General features: G+C 40.4%; 1 protein-coding gene across 6 annotated transcripts in view; it reads left to right on the top strand.

Moving 5' to 3' along the window:
• Positions 1–12,512, top strand: part of Wdr49 (WD repeat domain 49) — a 138,940-nt gene that overhangs the window by 1,131 nt on the left and 125,297 nt on the right. The gene's annotated exons all lie outside the window — the stretch shown is intronic.

Here is a 12,512-nt window from a genome sequence, read left to right as displayed (position 1 = left end):
CTCTCTCTCTCTCTCTCTCTCTTTCTTTCTTCTTTCTTTTTTCTTTTTTCTTTGTTTTTTTCTTTCTTTCCTTTCTTCTCTCTCTCTCTCTCATATGTAGTATATTTAATAGTTGATGAAGGGAGCTGAAAACAGCCAGGTTTGGATTTAGCTTCATTGGTTGGTACTTTATGTCTCAGTTCTTTAAGATAAATAATATTATGTAGCTGGAAACTGCTGCACACAGTAGGAGTGGTGGCTTACAGCTGTAATACCGACTGCTCGGGAGGTTGAGGCAGGAGGCTCCGGAAGATCCCAAGTTCGTAGCCAGCCTGGGCAAGTTAAGAGACAATGAACTCAAAAACTGAAACCCAAAATATAAATAAAAAGCAAAATAAAAGATAGATTTTGGAAATAAGGAGGTAGTTCTTTTGCAAAGATAAATGAAACTAAATATATTGCTGCACTTTCAAGTTTTCAAAACAGTGTTTAAAAATTGCATTGTTTTTATTTTTTTAAAACTCATTTGAAAAAGACTAAAACCTTCTTTCAAAAGAGACATCTAAATGTGCTTCTAATTTTGTATATGGGCTTACGTGTTGTAACCAATTAAGAAAAAGCTGCTATCGGGCTGGGGATTTAGCTCAGCGGCACAGCGCCTGCCTGGCAAGCACAAGGTCGTGAGTTTGATTCCCAGAACTGGGAAAAAAAACAAAACAAACAAAAAAAAACAACAAATGAATAAATACAAGAAAATGCTGCTATCAAATATGATAAAACCAAAAAAAAAAAAAAAACCAAGAGAGAGAGAGAGAGAGAGAGAAAGGGGACTAAGTGAGGGAAAAGGGGATGAAAAAGAATTAAGATGTGTCATGAACACGTACCAGCACCCCATGAGGAATGTCATTGTTCTGTACTGCAAACTTGTACTAACAACATAAGTTGAAAAAAAACCCCAAGAATAAAAATCAAATAAAAAGAGCTGGGGATGTTCTAGAGTCCGGCTGGGCTCCAATCCCCAGTACAGAAAACAAAACAGAATGAAACAAAACACCAGAAAAAACAAAATTGCTGCACATAAATATTATTTCCATCAAGGAAGAATAATTAATGTTGGAATTTTTTTCTTAAAAATCAACATTTGGAGATAATTAAAAATTATGATTGTAGAAAAGCCAGAGTAGTCCAGATGACTGGTGACCCCAGTAGTAATTGTCCTTGCAGTTGGTAGGGACACAGAGCGAGGCAAATGCGAATGTCCACATGGAGTGCCCACCGCGCTCCCGCCTCCGTGAGGGTCACGCCTCCCTCTCGGAGCTGACTCTGGCCATTTGCTCTCCCACGGCCCGCAGGAGGGACTGGTTGGTGTGCTTCTCGTCAGTCCCGGGGCAATGCCAATAAAAACAAAATGAGGAGATTTTATTTTAATTCCACATAGAAAATAAACCATAGGAACTTACTCCAGTGAATAATTTCCCCCTCCCTACCTTAGTTAACTGATTTGGAATTCTGCAGCTCTGGGTAATGAGCAGCACACATCGAAGTGATCTTAGTGTCAGATGTGGGTAGGGAGAAGCGCCCTTCAGTGCTGTGAAGCGTAGACAGACATGAGTCCCCATCCTTCCGCTCCGTTACACTCGCTGAAATGTGATCTCAGTACAAGTCCTCCAGGTGGTGCTTGGGACATTTATTAATTTGAAGCAGATAGTTAGGAACACAACTTTAAATGAATAAAACATGAAATCTAACAATTATATTGACCTGTAATTGGACTATATGTTAATTTTTAGCTATCTAACAAATAAATAAATAAATAAATAAATCAACCAACACAAATGAGTTGCTAACTATGGAAACTCTGGTAAACCCTGTTTTGTATAATACTTTCAGTTCTATTTGTATTGATAAATTTATGCCCCAATCGTAGCAATCATTTCTTTACAATGGACTCTACCATATTCGGTAGCAAAGACATGGTCTCTTACATACTTTTCTCATTTTAATCTCCAGTAGCTGTTCCTCTAACCTCACTTGTCTGAAAGATTTCAGTGCTGCTCATGCCCAATGCCCCTGTGAATCTGGCGTATTCTGATAAACATAGCAAACATTTTGACAGCTTGAGGACAATCAGAAAACTGGAACTGCAGATTATGACAGCTCTGATGCTGGAATGAACAGAAATGCGGCAGCTTTGTTCTGGTGCTCAGAACACAAATAATTTGAATGCAAAGGTCTATTAGGAGAGCTAGCTTTACAAAGTCAGAATGTTAGTGAAACTGCTGCTCAACATTTGGGTGGGTATCTTTCCAAATTCCCCACTAGTCTTAAATGAACCCACAATAAAATAAACAATTCAGTCTCAGTTGTTTGTTTCTTTTTTACTTTTCTTTTGTTTTACATTAGACCTTTCAAAGCAGGACCACTTATGAAATTGCCAGCTGGAGAAGTAGGCACTGGTGTGCTGCAAAGGAGAAGAAAATACAATTCTGACTTCAGAGTATCTGTGGCAGGTTTTTTTAGTTGATATTTGAGCGTACTTTCAAGAAAAAATGGCATTGATCAACTTTTAACACAGAGTAGAGTAAACCAGTGACCACGTTCAGCCAGACTAAGAGTCAGGACCCTGAGCAAGCATGATTTCTGCGCACAGGGTGGACACCCTGAGAAGATGATGCTCTGGACGAGGTCAGCGGACTTCTGCCCACGTGTTATGAGCGCTAGCCCCGCGCCTAGGTGCGAGGTGGAAACTGCCCCAGAGGTGAAAGTGCTCTCGGCGGCTCCCCAGCGGCGAGGGGCACTGCAGGCGTGGTTTAAGACGCAGTCACCAAAGGCCGGAAACGCCAGGCTCTGCCCCAGGTTCCTTTATCTTCATTTGTGTTTTGTTTTTTTACACAGACTATTTATTTGAGACTTAAGAGCTGACATCTATTGGCTGAACCCCATCAAAATAGCAGTAACAATGCTTAAATGAAAAACACGAAGTTTGCCCTTTAAACTGTGCAGTGACTGATATATTGTATAACTTACACTGTTATATTCTACTTATATTGCCAAGCGAAATGCCCAGGCGTTATTCTTCTTAGTAACATTTAGGAGTAGAGCACGTAACTATGTTTGTTGTAGAGTAGTGTAAATGAGTCAGGGGCGTTTAGTGTTCAAGAGACCCGAGTGGGACTTCCTAGATCCGAATACCGATTTTGCCAGTGGGTTTTGTGCATGTCTGGACCTCGGTTTCTCTTATTTCTAATGTGGATATAATGGTTTTTTTCAAGGATTAAGTGAATCATTATTGAAAAGCACATGGGGGAGTTCTGTCTGCACAGACGGAGGGCTCAGTAATGTTGGGTGTTAGGCACTTAGAAGTTGAATGACACGATCCCTAACATTGTCTTGATTCTAATTCATGTTTTCTAAAGGAAATAAACTTCTAATGACACTCGCCAATATTTTCCTACATCCCTTTTACTTGTAGTCAGAGATGGGAACAAAGGCAAAATTCGCCTAGAAGAGTAAAAACGTATCATTTTTCATTTCCTATTTCACATTTTATTAGCAAACAAAAGATACTAATTGATGTCTCGATCCTGTTCTTTGGAACAAAGAAGTTATGTAGGCGGAAGTACTGGCAAAGTAACTTGTACATTTCATTTTCTTTTAAGAAATGGTGTCAAAAGGACACATATCAGCCTCAAGGGAGTGAAACTTGTATTATTTATAGAATTGTAAAAGGGTTGTTATTCAAACTTTCCTATAGAACTTAAAATGCTTAGAGAAATGACATGGTCTCTGGATATTCATATTATTTTGATGTCAATTGCATTTTACGTTTTCTGAGAAACTTTATAAGCTACCTATTGCAGGAGAGAAAGAGTGGCTGTAGTTGCTGATTTTTTGGGACTAGTGAGAAAATTATGGAATAGAGAGTAAAAATTAGGAATAGAGAGTAAAAATTATGGTGTAAAGGAAAGAAAACTTTTGGAAAGCCCCCTTGGGGTTTCCTGTAGATGTATTTTCTGGGCATCCGTTATGTAGGTATCCACGTATTTCTCTCCTCACAGTCTCTTGTTGACCTCACTGTGTAAGAACATTCTGGCTTTGATACTGGACGCTCTGCTGCTGCTTGATCTGGAGCTGTAGTTTGCCCAGAACTGCTGAGCTCTCTAGATTGGGTCCTGAGTTGCCTCTATAAATAGTGTCCTGGAACATCTGTCCAGCTCAGATTGTGAGCCCAAAGCTAGGGGCCAGCCTCATCCTGTCTGAGCTGTCATTTGCCACAGCCCTTGTAAATCCTTAGTTTTAATTACTGCAGAAATAAAAACCCCTACCCTAACATGTAACATAAGGTGTGTTTATACTCCAGGTCAGAAGGATCCAGCTAGTTCAGTGTGAAAAAGTCCTGGTGAAAACTCCCCTAACAGAGGTCTCTGGAGACGGCTCCATGAGAATTCTTGGAACAAAAGCGCCCTGGGAGTGCGTGGGATCTAAACACACTGTGCTGAGGTACCTCGACCTCAAAAGATGAGAAAAGTGCAGGAAGCAGGTCTGCAAGTCCTAACGTTGTGATTGAGGAAAAATAAAGTTAATTACATTTGTAGAAGTTATGGTATCCTTCTAGATTATCTGCATAAAAGTCCCAAGGTGTCTGCAGACAGGTTGTACAGCAGGGCCTAAGAACTATGCTTCTTTACTTCAGCAAGACACAGCTGAGATTTACTTACCCTGTCAAACCCTTCCAGGCAGAGGGGGTTTTCAGGGAATACAGAGAGCTCGGTTGGTCTGTTCCTATCCTTCCCTTATTTGTTCTTCTTTCTGAACCATCAAGATTCCTCCCAATTTATTCAGGAGCTGAACCCTCCTGGCCTTCACATTGCCCAGTGCAACCTCACTACCCAGGTACCCAGGAGAACGGGCCGCACCGGATGGCCTCACGTTCCACAGCTGACCTCATCTCTTGCTTCTTCTCTTTCCACCCCATTCCCTAGCAGCTCAAACACATAAATGAAGTTACTCATTTTTGTTTTATTCTCTTCCCTCAGAACACTGAGATTTTACTTGTCTCTGATAAGATATGAGCTAGTTCAGGAAGGCAGCTTAACATTTTTTCTGAGGTAAACCTGACAGCTAAATATAAATTTATATTATAATATCCAATAATCTTCCAAATTAAAGAACTTTGTTCTTTTTAGAGTAGGCCAGTTGTGTGAAATACACCCATGTATCACTTAAAGACAAGACTTGCAAAAGATGCATTTTCAGGTGATCTCCTTGCGTGAATATTGTAGTGTGTACTTATTTGCCTTGGTTACTTTCTCACTGACATGGTACCTGATAACTGTCCCTTCAGTCCCTTGTTAACTGGCTCCAAGGCAGGGTGGCATGGCACAGGGGTATCGCAGATATAAGTTCATGGCTGGGCAGCTGTAAGCAGAGAGTGATCAAAAGAGGGAAATACACCCTTCCAGGCCGTGTCCCCAGTGACCCTCCTCTCCAACCAGGCTTCCCCTTCCATTTAGCTGTAAACTCATCAGTGTTCCAATACGCTAACACCCCCATGAGCCAGTCACCTCCCAAAGCTCCACTGTAGCGGGATGTGTAGATACAAGCTGTGACACTATTGTTGACAAAAGTGTGATTCATTATGCATTACTTGGTTGGTTTTGATTTAGATAGTGACCCCTAAAAGTCCATGTGTCAAAGGCTCAGTGTCCAGGGGAGAGGTATTGGGTGGTGCTGTGGACCTTTAGGAGGTGGAGCGGAGGTCCTTAGGTCATTGAGGGTGTTCTCATAGCAGACACTGTGGGACACAGAAATCTCTGTCTCTTCCTTGCTGACTCCAGATGTGAGCAGTTTGCTCTGCCACGCCCTCCCACAGTGAAGTGTCATCCTGACCAGACCTGAGACCACTGAAGCCACTCAGGCTTGAACTGAAGCCTCCAACACTCATGTTTTCACTCTACAAGGGGCATGTCTTGGTAGTTCACTGGGGTAATACCAAGTGAGCTAACACAGCTGTAGGCAGATTAAACATGAAAGAAGCTTGTTTCTTGCTCATGTGAAATAGAAAGTATGTTTTTCTAATTGAAGAGCAGCTCCAAGTTAGGATTCAAGTTCCGAATCTTCTTCCATCTTCTCCCTTCCAACCATGCAAAGCATCAAACTGATAGGAAGGGAAGGAGCATGGGGGAGCACATGGAGAAGGGCTTTTGAGGACCAGGCTCCCATCTCATTGGCTAGAACCCAGTCACATGACCATACCTAGCTGCAAGGTAAATATAGACATGTTTGTGTCCACAACATAGTCTCATAACCATGTCCTCACAGCCCATAAGGGGAAGAAAATTTCTGTCTCTCTTAATGAATCAGCACATTTCATTTTGTAATTTAGGAGAACCAAATGCTTAATTGTGTTCTTTGTCTTCATTCAAATCTGAGTTTAGTGTTCAATTGAATAGTGTTCAATTTGCAAGTCCTGTCTTGTAGATTTTCCAGGACAACTATCTGCTATTTCCATTATGTGAATTGTTATATTGTCTGTGCTTTAATTGCCCTACTATCTATGTACCTTCTGTTATAACTGAACTAAAACTCTTTTTGGAAATCAGTGGGGATAAAAAGGAAAAGTAAAACTTTAAAGCTTTTTAAGTGTGGAAAAATTTTTATAAAGCACTTCTGTAAGCATGATGTTATTTGATCCTCTCACCAGCCTGAAATGTACAAAGTACTTTTTAGGTGTTTTTATCTCTTGATTACACATAAAGACCCAAAGATCACTCTCTCTCCCCATGGGACAGAGCCAGGACTTTTAAGCACATTGAGTGCTGAGACTATCACCAGCCACAAGGCAACTTTCCTTTTTTAAGTTGAATTTTTATTTTTTATTTTATTAGCACATGGCGGCGGTTCTTGCAGTGTATACATGTATATGCCACAGCTTGTTTCTTTTATTTAATCCCCTTCTTCTTCCCCGTCTCTCCCTCTTCCCCCAATTCCCTTCGCCCACTTTTCATTCTTGTTGATATTATTAATCATGGCTTGTGTTATGGCATATAGTGTTTCCATTGAATGAAGTTATGAAGTGCCTGTACAACACACAGTTTTACTCTGCTTGTTTCCCCTTCTCCTCCTCCTCACCCCCGCCTTTTTTCCTTTGCACCACTTCACTATAGCAGGAGATCTATCTCCTGTCCACTCCTATCCATCCTTTATTATTCTGTTTGCATTTTGCCTCACTCAAAGGAGAGAGACTAGATGGTACTTACACTTGTGTATCTGGTTTATTTCACTCAGCATTTTTTTTCTATAAATGTCTCAAATCTGTCATTCTTTATAGCAAAGTAGTATTTCATTATGTATAAATGCCACCTTTTCTTTAGCCAATCATCTGTTTTGGGTATACAGGGCATTTCCAGGATTTAGTTACTATGAATTGAGCTGCTATAAACATTGTTATACGTTTTTTTTTTTTTATTTTTTATTTTTTTGGTTTTTCTCCGGTACCGGGAACTGAACTCATGACCTTGCGCTTGCCAGGCAGGCGCTTTTGCCACTGAGCTAAATCCCCAGCCCCTGTTATACGTTTATTGATCTCTGTAGTGTGATGTCTTAAGACCTTTGGGTACTGTACCTAGCAGGGGACCGCTGGGTTGTATGGAATTTCTAATATCAGTTCTTTGATCCTACATCTGTTTAATGAAACCTTCCTTTAGGGTGTTGTTCTAAAGAACAAGAATGAACCAAGATAGAGTCTTTGTTAACCACACAAGCATGTCACTAGTATTCAAGCTCTGCGTTCTGCTATCTTGGTGTTAAAACACAATCATCAAATAGTCAATAATTATGACAACAAAATCAAGGTAGGAAAATTGTTGAAGATAAGATGGGAATAGCCTATTGCTTTTCCTTTCTGAAAGCATATCAATGGAGATGTTTGAGAGAGTAAACAGGTAAACCTGGATTTATAACTCTACTATATGATGCAGTGTGTGTTCACCAGCCTTAATCAATTCACCACCTGCTAAATAGGCCAGTAGGTCGGCACATCCTCAGCAGTTCCCCTAACGGAAGCAAAACACATGTATTTGATGGCAACAGAAAAACAGTGAAGTGCTGCAGGAAATTAAAAGTACTAGCGTAAGGGCAAATGTGATATCACTGCAGCTGGCACAGCTGGAATTGGCTAGGGGGTTCTTTGGTTCTCACTTTTGACTTGTTAGATTTTATAGGTGATAATAAAAAATGGTATCATCACCAAAATTGAAGAAAGTGAAGTTTCGTGTCAGTACAAATGAACACCAAGTCTTCTGAAGTGCTGCCTTCAGCATTCTGGAGGACAAGTGCTGAACTGTGTGACAAGTTCTAACAGCTTTGTATCTTTTCCAGTTTCTCTGTGTACTTTTGTAACTGACACAGATAAAATTCTGGGTCAGGGGAGGTTATGATGAGTGGATTTGGTAAGCAAGTTGTCTTAACTATGTTTCTCTCATTGCTGAGACAAAATACCTGATGCCTAGAATTAAGGAAGGAAAGGTTTATTTAGCTCACAGTCTGTGGAGGTTTCAGTCCATACTCAGCTGGCTCCAACGCAGAGTGGCACATGGCACAGGGCAGCTGCTCATGGCGGCAGGAAGATGCAAAAGCAACAACAGCAAAAGGGAGGAGTGGCAGCAAGCAGCCTCATTCTCTGCCTTATATACGCAAACTATCCGCCCCAGGGCGGGTGTAGCACTCACACCCATGGATCAATCATAAACTCTAGAAACTGCCCCATGACTGCATGAGGCTTTGGGGGGACATCCAGAACCAAACCATAGCACAAGTGTTTTAAACTTGAGATTTGGTCAGGACTGGAACAGAGAAAGTAATTCAGAAGAACCTCACTGGAGGGCCTGAAAAAGAAAGCAAATTTTGCCATTGTTGTTTACGGGAAATGCACCTGAATGAGACCTGCAGACCAAGGGTACAGCTACTTGTTAAAATCTGCTGAGGAACAAAGAGGAGAAATGAAGAAAACAGACAGTGAAAGAACTGATTTGTGCCAGGTTTTGGTCACATTTGTCATGTTTCACCAACTATATTGTATCAATGATGAAACAAAATACCACCAGCTGTTTCTAGAAATAGGAAGCCTCCAAACTGTCCCCTGGTGACTTTTATTTTCCCCGCGGCTCTGCCTCACACTCTCTCAGGGCCAAATCCTGGGGTCTTTCTAACAAGCACCAGCCATATTTCAGGCAGTAGACACATGTGGCCAGTGGCTACCATGTTGGACTGAAGAGAGTATAAAACACTGTCATCAGGGAAGAAAGTTCTACTGAACATGCTGCTTCAGACCCCGCCTCCTCGTGCTCTCCTACTACTTGTTCTGCTTGTTCACTTCAGGCCGCATTTATGTGGCCAAGGAGCTATTCTTAGCCCTTCAATCCTCTGGACATGTCTGGGAATTTGCAGCCCAGATTGATTCTTGGCCCAGAGATAGCAGAAAATATTTTCCCTCAATCTAGTCTAAGAACTATTTTTCCATGTTCCTTTCTTGGAACTATGGAGAAAGGGAACTTCCAATCCCTTCAGGGGAAATTCTTTCCCAGTCTATACCACCATCCAACTCCAAAAACTTACACAAGTATTCAGTCTGCATTTATGGTTTCAAAGAGTCAGTGACATAATTATATGACACAAGGTCATTGTCCAAACTGTTTCAGTCACATCAGTCCTATTTTATTTGCTTGAACATGTTCCAGTTTTATGGCTTAGTTTGGAACATGTCTCAACAATTTTCCATGTAATTTATAGGAATTATAGGTCTAGAGCAGTAATTCATGTTTTAATACCATTGCCCCAGGAGGGTCTTTCACCACTCAGTTGGAATCATGCTTTACCAAGATCCTGTTTTCTCATAATTGCTATATGTACCTTTTACTGCATATGCTCTGATTAAGCACAACGCCATTATTTGTTTAAAGGCAATTAGAAGGGTCAGGAAGCTGTGAGAGAGCGCTCAGCTTGAGACGAGAGCAGCACGGATTCCAGAGGGTGGAGACTTTGTGTGGATGAGATACCTGGAGGAGCGAACAGACTGCCTACCGCTGGATGTCTTAGTCACCTTTTCATCTCTGCAGCAAAATCCTTGACACTCACAGCTCAACAAGGGAGAGATGTGTTTTGGCTCCTGGCTTCAGCACATGGTCAGCTGGCTTCGAGGCAGAAAGCTCGGTGGAAGGGCCTGGTGGGAGGAAAGGTGCTCACCCCATGGCACTCAGGAAGCAGGGAGAAAAGAAGGAGCCAGGGATAAGAATACACCCTTCTAGGTCATTGCCCAGTGACTCACCTCTTCTGACAGGCTCAACCTTCTAACAGCACATTTAGCTACTAAAGTCCTCAGTGAGTGGACCCACTGATGAGTGCAGTGCCCCCGATCTGATCACTTTCCACACAGGAGGATTTTGGAGGACATTTCGGATCTAAAGCACAACACTGCCCTGACCCCCACGACACTTAGTTCATCTCATCATGCGAAATGCAGTTAGTCCATCTCTAAGCCTCACCAGTCTTAACAGTTCCACCATTAATTAGAAGTCCAAGGTCAAAGTCTCCTCTGAGAGTCAGGGCAAAATTTTAGCTGTGACTGCCTGTGAAATAAAAAAAGAATCTTTTACAGATGGGAAGGGGATTTAGAATAGAGGGAGAGGAAAAGGAGAGGAGGAAAAGGAGAAGCAAATAGTATTAGGATGTCATATGTACCTGTTATAACTCCCCATGATGAATAAATTCATTATCTATTGTAAACATGTATAAAAAAGAAAGTTAAACACTTCCAACATATGATGGAACAGGATAAAAATTCCCATTGTGAAAGGGAGAAATAAGAGACAGAAAGAAATAAGATGGAAGCAAGACTGAAGCCCACCAAGGTAGATACTAAATCCTGCAGCTTTGTGTCCAGCACCTATGGAAAGTTGTGAGAAGAGGGCTCCATGTGGCTTGGGTCACCTCACATCTATGATTGCCAGTGTAATCCTTTTTTTATTTTAAAGAGAGTAGTAGAAAAAAAGAACATAGCAACATCCCAACATCCCAACATAGCAGACATAAATAAAACAAAACATGAACATTAAAAGTGACACAGGATTTCAAAACAAAATGATAGGAATTAACAGTGGTTTTTACATTACCTATTGTTATCTTCAATTATGTTGCTCAGATTACCAGATATAAGATATAATGGTCTTTCAAACCATTAAAGAGAATAAAAAAAAATCATTAAATAAAACATTAGAGATAATACAGAGTTTCACTAGACAAGATGGCAGGAATTCACCAATGGTTGTTTGATTGCATATTGTTATCTTCAAACCAGTTGCTCAGATTACCAGATACAAGCAAGCAAAATTAGTCAAAATATGAAAAATTTTAAGCATTAACTGTTCCTTTCATTATACCATCACACATCAGCAGTACAGTTATCCCAGTTATTCTTCTATATACATATATTTCTAGTATCTATCTGTCTATCTATCATCTATCTATGCATTTATCTATCTGTATATTTTGCCTTCCTTCTTTCTTTTTTCTTCTTTCCCTCATCCCAGTTGTTCCTTCCTTTGAGCAATTTATTTCCCTTTCTTATAATCTATTGTACATTTTGAATTTTACTTACTCTTTCAGGTTCCTACACCAGGGAGACAATATGATGTTTACACATGCAGGTCCAGTTTATTTCACTTATGAGTATGGTCTCTATTTGCAACCATTACCTACAAAAGCCTCAAGTTTACCTATTTTATTTATTCTTTCAAAGAACCAACTCTTTGATTCATTAATTCTTTGTACTGATTTCTTTTTGTCTCCATTACATTAATTTCTGTCCTGAGCTTTATAATTTCCTGTCTTCTTTGGGCTTTGGGTTTGACTTGCTCTTCTATTTCTGGAAGCTTGAGGTGCAACATAAGATAGTTTATTTGTGCTCATTCTGTTTTCCTGAGGTGGGAATTCACCACTATAAGCTTCCCTATGAGGACTGCTTTCATTGTGTCCCACAGGATCCTGTAATTTGTATCTACATTTGCATTCGGTAAATAGTGTTTAACTTCTACATTGATTTCATCTGTGAGCCATTGATTGTTCAGGAGGGTGCTATTTAATTTCCATGTGTTTATGGAGTTTTTGTGATTTCTTTCATCATTAATTTCCTGTTTCACTGGATTATGGTCTGATAGTATGCATGGGATAATTTCAATTCCTTTGCATTTATTTAAGCATATTCTACATGCTAGCATATGGTCTATTTTAGAGAAAGTTCCATGTGCAGCTGAGAAGAATGGTATTCTGATGCTGCTGGATGGAACACTCTGTAAAGGTCTACTAAGTCCATTTGTTCACAAGTTTGGTTAAGTTCTGTTATTTTTTTGCTGATCATTGTCTAATTGATCTATCTTTTTGTGACAATGGAATGTTAAAGTCCCCTGTTGTGATTGTGTTGCTGCTTATTTCACTTTTTGTGTCTGTTAAAATTTGTCTTATATAGTTGTGTGCTCCTG

This window comes from Chinchilla lanigera, unplaced genomic scaffold (assembly GCF_000276665.1).
Source record: "Chinchilla lanigera isolate Chin_1 unplaced genomic scaffold, ChiLan1.0 scaffold00047, whole genome shotgun sequence".
Classification (NCBI taxonomy): Eukaryota; Metazoa; Chordata; class Mammalia; order Rodentia; family Chinchillidae; genus Chinchilla; species Chinchilla lanigera.
Note: the sequence above shows the minus strand (reverse complement) of the source record. Positions and strands in the feature narration are given on the sequence as shown.